Below are 6,193 nucleotides of genomic sequence, written 5' to 3'. Positions count from 1 at the left end.
GCACAGGAAATGGAAAGGGCCTCGTCGCCCCACATCCCACCGCATGTGTTCAGCCAGGGAGCCCTGGATTACAAAGGACTCCCTCCTTCCACATTCACAACAGCCCCATTTTACAGATGTGGAAACAGAGGCACAGAAAGGCCGTGTGATTTGCCCGAGGGCACATAGCTGGCAGAGGTGGGGCCAAAACCCAGATGCATTGACTTAACTCTCAGACCAGGTGTTTCCCTACCCTACTGCACCACCAGCCTGTACAGAACCATCTCGTCTGTTTCATAAATCTGAGCCACAAGTCAGGAAAAGTCAGAAGAAAGTATTTCCAGCTCTGGAGGCAGATCCTAAAAAAGGAGCTCAATTTAGAGCAATGGTCTCAGGATTTTAGACATAGAAGGAGCCTCAAGATCATCTATCCACCCCTTCCATTGTACAGTTGGAGAAACTGAGTCCCAGAGAGGAGAGCGGCAAAGATGAGAGGCCTGACGCCACTTCCACCCCTGTCAGCAACTACCACTCTCTGCCTCTGTTCGCTCACTTGTTCACTTGTTCATTCATTCAATAAACATTTATTGAGTGCCCACCTACTGCTCTGGGCACTTGGGGGTACAGCACTGAGCATGACAGACACAACTCCTCACCCTCAAGGAGTTTATGGTCTACCCTTCTCAGCCAAGAGCCAAGGATAAATAAATACGGCCAATGGTTTGGTGGGTGGTGAAAAGGGCCCCATCTCTCCCCTCCAGGGACTACTTCCAATCTGCCAGCTCTCCAGAACTCAGCGTAGCAAAGCTGGGCTCCCTGGAAGCAGGTGCCGAGACAAATTTAAGAAAAGATGTGTATTAGAGATCGAATCCCATGAAAGGAAGAAGGACAAAGCAGGACTGGACAGAGAGAAAAATCAAACAGCAGCCCAGGCCCCACAGGGTTTTGTCCAACCTGGCAGCTCTGGAGCGAGCGACCCCCCTGCACCCCTCCATGGGGGGAGGCAGACCTGTGCAGTCCCACAGGGCCTGGCTTCCAGAAGAGCCCTGCCTTCCAAAGGGCCCTGAGTTGCAGACGACAGAATCCATTCGGGTCAGTTTATGTGGAAAATGAGCTTGTTAATAGACATTGAGTCAACTGCCACAGCCAAGAGGAAGCTAAGGAGATGCGGCAACTAAATGTGAGATGGTAATGATGGGTTCCCAAGACAGGAAAAGGACATTAGAGAAAAAGGAAGGAAATCGGAATAAAACAAAAGGACTTCAGTTAATAATTATGTATCAACATCAGTTCATTAATTGTAACCAATGTGCCATAGTAATTTAAGATGTTTATGATAGGAGAAACAGGGTACAAGTCATATGGAAATCTCCCTACTATCGTCCCAACTTTCCTATAAATCTAAAATAGAGTATATGAAAACTATTGAGTAAATTGTATAGGTTAACTAAACTACACACACGCATACACAAATGATTACATGGACAAGTGGTGAAATCGGAACAAGCTCAGTGGATTGTATCAATGTCAATTTCCTAGTTCTGCTGTTAACAGGTTTGCAAATTGTTATCATTGAGGGAAACTAGGGGGAGGACACAGGGAATTCTCCATACTATTTCTTAGAACTGCCTGTGAATCTATGATTATCTCAACATAAAAACTTATTTTAAGGAGATAGAGCCAAGGGTGGGCCATGGTGGCTCAGGAGGCAGAGTTCTCTTCTGCTATGCTAGACCCATGTTCAATTCCTGGTGCCTGCCCATGCAAAAAAATAAAATAAAAGATAGAGCCACTACGTAGCTTTTATAGTGTTACCGTGTGATTGTGAAAACCTTATGATTGACACTCCCTTTATCCAATGTATGGACAAATGAGTAAAAAACAAAGACAAAAAAAGATAATGGAGAGATAAGGCGTATGGGATGCTTTGGGTATTCTTTTTAATTTTTATTTTTGGAATAATGAAAATGTTCAAAAATTGATTGTGTTGATGAATGTACAACTAAATGATGATACTGCGGACCACTGATTGTACAGTCTGGATGATTATATGGTATGTAAATATACCTCAATAAAATTGCATTTAAAAAAAAGAAAAAAAGATGAGCCGTAAACAGAATCTTTGAGAGGGCTGGAGAAACAGGGTCAAGGCTAAACTCCCAGGAACTCGGGACAGAACCGGCTTGGTGAGGAAATAAAAGCTGCTGCTGCTGCTGCTGCTGCTGCTGCTTACACAACCCACATCTTCTCACGGGGACTTCACTACAATCCAGGGGCAGACTGCATTTTCCAAAAGCGGCTACAATTATCACATTATCTTACATTCCCTTCCACAATGTGACTTTTCCACTCTACCACTGAGTGGCAGAATCTAGTCCCTTCCACTTGAGTTAGGGTGGGCTTTGGACTGCTCAGACCAAGAGAATACCACAAAAGTGACACCACATGCTATCTGAAGTTTGGTCATCATAGGCCATGATGTCTCCACCTGGCCCGCTTGGAATGCTCACTCTTGCCATGCTCCCTCTTGGAATCCAGCTGCCAGGCTGTGTTTCTCACAGAGAGGCACCCCAGTGGAAACTCCCAGCCGAGTCAGGCCAGGTGCCAGACCTGTGGGCACGGAAGCCTCCAGATGATTCCAGCCCCCAAGTGTTCATGTCATCTCCAGCCTTCAAGGCTTCCCAGGAGCAGCCTCCATAGCATGGAGGAAAGACAAACCATCCCTACTGTGCCCACAGACTTCATGAGCATAATAAAACAATTGTAGTTTACTCCATGAAGTTTGGGCTGTGTGTTACACATAGCAACAGTAACCTGAACAAATCCTCACTGTTTTCCTTGAAAGTCCAACATCTCTGCAGGGATCCGTGCATCATTGCTCACTTCTGGAGTCTTGTACAGGTGCTTGATATGCCTCTCCCTTCACCACAAGGGAGGTTCTGGAAGCTCATCCTCTGGATTCCACCCTGCAAAGAGAGAACTTGCAATCTGGGAAATCATCAGAATGCATGTTGGGTGGCTGGCACTGACAGATGGCCGCTAGTTCGGATACCACGCGTAGACTGTGACGGGAATGACCTTACACCCCCTCCCCCACTCTGCCTCGTTATTTGTCCTTGTCTCTGGAGCGGGCATGTTGTGTTGTGTGCTGACTTCACTCTTCTTTTCAGGCAGACATTCTCAAGCTTGAGCAGGGATCAGCATCACCTAGAGGGTTCGCTAAACAGCTTGCTGGGCCTCAGCCCCAGGGTTTCTGACTCAGCAGGTCTAGGAAAGGGCTGGAGACTGGTGATTGCTAAGAGTTTCCAGATGATGCTGAGGCTGCCAGGGGTGCACTTTGAGAACCACCGACTTAAGGACTCAGGGTGGCGGTTTTCAGTTCTGGCCGTGCATTCGCGTTCTCTTGGGGAATTTGGGAAGAAAATAAAAAGTCTGGTCCCCACCGTAGACCAATTGCATCGAAGTCAGCTCGGTTAAGCACTTCCGCCCTGGGGGAAGACGGTGCCCTGGGAAGCCTCCTCTGAAGAGGGCTGCCATTAACAAGTGTTGAGCATCTAGGGAAGAGGTGGGTCCCTAAGTTAGGTGCCCAGAAGTAAAGCCCATATTTGGCTTTGTGAGAATTCCTGCCTAGTGCTGGACCTTGCTTTCTTGGGTCTAGAGATACCAGGCTGAAGTGTAAAGGGGCCTGTAGGACCCACTCTCCCACAGCCCACCCTGCTACTTCCACAGTGGGGTAACTGAGGCCTGGAGAGGAGATAAAGAGCAGAGGCCCAGGCTCCTTGAAGGACAAAGCTTGGGTCTCTGTATTTATACCCAGTTCCCCAGGAGATTTCGATGCCTGCCACAGTTTGAAAACCACTGTAAATAAACAATATAATGCAAGTCATATACAATTTTGAATTTAAAAAAGTAAAAAAAAAAAAAGTGAAATAAATTCTAGAAACATTTTGTGTAACCCAATATCCAAAATATTATCATTATCATTCCAATATGCAATCCGTAAAAAAATATTGGTGACATATTTTACATTGCTTGTTTCCTACTAAACCTTACAGCAGGTCTCACTGGATGCTTAATTTTCACCCAAAATACTTGAACTGCATTTAGAGTTCATGAAATCTAACAACTGAAAAAGCAGATTCCTATAACCAACTTGTTTCAAAGCAGGGTGACCAACTCATCCCGGTTCCCCTGGGACTTTCTTGGCTTTACAACTGAAAGTTGGACATCCCAGGAACATCCCAGGAGATTCAGGACCCTGTGTCACCCTATTCCAAACATACTTGAATGTTTTCAACAACCGGATGGAGAATCCACTTTTAAATTTGAATTTCAGCTCATTAAAATCAAGTCAAATAAAAATTCAGTTATACTCATGGCACTGGCTACATTTCAAGCGCTCAGAAGCCACATGGGCTAATAATGGCCGCCATATTGGAGAGGACAGGTCTAGGGGAGAGGAGCCTCCCTTCCCCTGTACAACCTTGGAGGATCTGGGCTTATTTTTCTTAAGGGAGCTGAGGTTTCTTCTCATGGACCCTAAAGGGCATTAAGCAAAGGAGTTGCAAGGACAAAGCCACTGTTCAGAGAGCGACCCTGGCAGGAGGAAGATGAGGGAGGGGGAGGGAGGGGGAGGGAGGGGGCCTGGCAACCATACAGGACAGATGGCCATGGCCTGATGGTCAGGACAAAGAGGGAGGTTGAATTACAGAGGTGTGCAGCATGGAAAAGCAATATGACTGGGTGACTGATGAAGAATTTAGGGGTGGGGGAAGGAGCAGGAAGCAGGAGGCAGTCCTCTAGGACAATTCCCTGATCTACCTTACCCTCCCTCCTTCCCCCTACCAGGCTGATTCCAGGGTGCTGCAGTTACCTATTGCTGCTCAAGAAACGCACCGCAAAAAACCCAGGCAAAATGTAGTGGCCAAGAGCAATAATGATTGCATTATCCTCTCTCATGGTTCTAGAGGTTACCTGGGCTCTGTGAGATGGTTCCCACTCAGGGTCTCTCGTGTGTCCCAGAGAGCTGGCACTGGAGTCATCTCGAAGCCCTCCTCGCCCCAGGATGCGGTTGATGCTAACTGGGATACATGCGCGTGGTCATTCCATACAGCTTGGGCTTTCTCACAGCAAAGGGGAGCCCGGTAAGCCTTCCAAAGAGAAACATGTAGAAACTGTATCGTCTTTTGTGGTTTCTTTTCAAGAGTCACAAAGTATTGTTTCTTCTGTAGTAATAGGCCTGCCCAGATGCAAGGGGAGGGGAGACAGACCCAGGGTCTTGAATGATTTCCTGTGTCATAAGTGTAAGAGGAACACATGGAAGGGAAGATCTTGTTGAGGTCATCTTGGAAAATACAATGTGTCATACTAAGTTTGCAACTTGAAGGATTGGGGAGATGGTGGTGTTGTTATCTAAGGCAGAAATTAGCAAAGGAGGAGCAGGTGGAGGTACCTGGGTCAGATGAAGATATCAAGTTTCAATCAATTAGGTTGGCCAAGGCTGGCCAAGGCTGTGGACATTTAGATGCACACAGCCATCCACTAGGAAGTTAGGTATATGAATTGGAGCTTTAGGATTTGGAGGGGGAATTATCATTCTGGAGCCATGAACATATTAGAAGACAAAAACTGGGTGTGCCCAGGAAGTGAGAGAAGATAAGGGCTGAGGGGATGTATCGGCTCTCTACTGCTGTGTAACAAACAGCCCCAATACTTAGTGACTGAAATCAATAACTATTTATTATTTTTCACATACTTGCAGGTTGACTGGGTGGTTTTCTCATGTGGCTGCATTCAAATATCTGGCCTCACTCCTGTCCCATTGTAGGTACTGGCCATTGGCAGGGGGCTGGGCTCAGCTGAACACTTGGGCCTCTCTCTCCATGTGGTGTTTCATCCAAAGCTTCCCAACAGCATGCTAGTCTCAGTAGTACCCTAAGAAGGCAAGGCCCAGTGCAAAGCACTTATCCAGCACATTTGCTAATATCATGTCAGCCAAAGAAAGTCACATGCCAAACCTAGTGTCAGCGTGGGAGGTGTGCTTACCCAGATGCATGATTTATTGGCAGCCATCACTGTGACAATCCACTAGAGGAGGGAAGTGATACGACTACATCAGTTCTTACTTATGTACCAAACACGGAAAGGGATAAGGTGGTATTGTTTTTGTTTTTGTATCACACGAGAGGAAAACTGATCCTCATCATCACCAGGG

The 6,193-nt window shown here is 46.6% G+C and overlaps 1 long non-coding RNA gene across 1 annotated transcript; it reads right to left on the bottom strand.

Moving 5' to 3' along the window:
* Positions 1-2,093: 2,093 nt before the first annotated feature.
* Positions 2,094-6,193, bottom strand: LOC143666494 (uncharacterized). The gene is made up of 4 exons (XR_013167660.1): positions 6,025-6,193; positions 5,735-5,913; positions 4,954-5,129; positions 2,094-2,945 (listed from the first exon to the last, which is right to left on the bottom strand). It is a non-coding gene; the product is annotated as an uncharacterized LOC143666494 (long non-coding RNA).

The sequence above is a fragment of the Tamandua tetradactyla genome, chromosome 23, assembly GCF_023851605.1.
Source record: "Tamandua tetradactyla isolate mTamTet1 chromosome 23, mTamTet1.pri, whole genome shotgun sequence".
NCBI classification, from domain to species: Eukaryota; Metazoa; Chordata; class Mammalia; order Pilosa; family Myrmecophagidae; genus Tamandua; species Tamandua tetradactyla.
The sequence above is the reverse complement of the archived record's forward strand: the minus strand, read 5'-3'. Positions and strand labels throughout refer to the sequence as shown.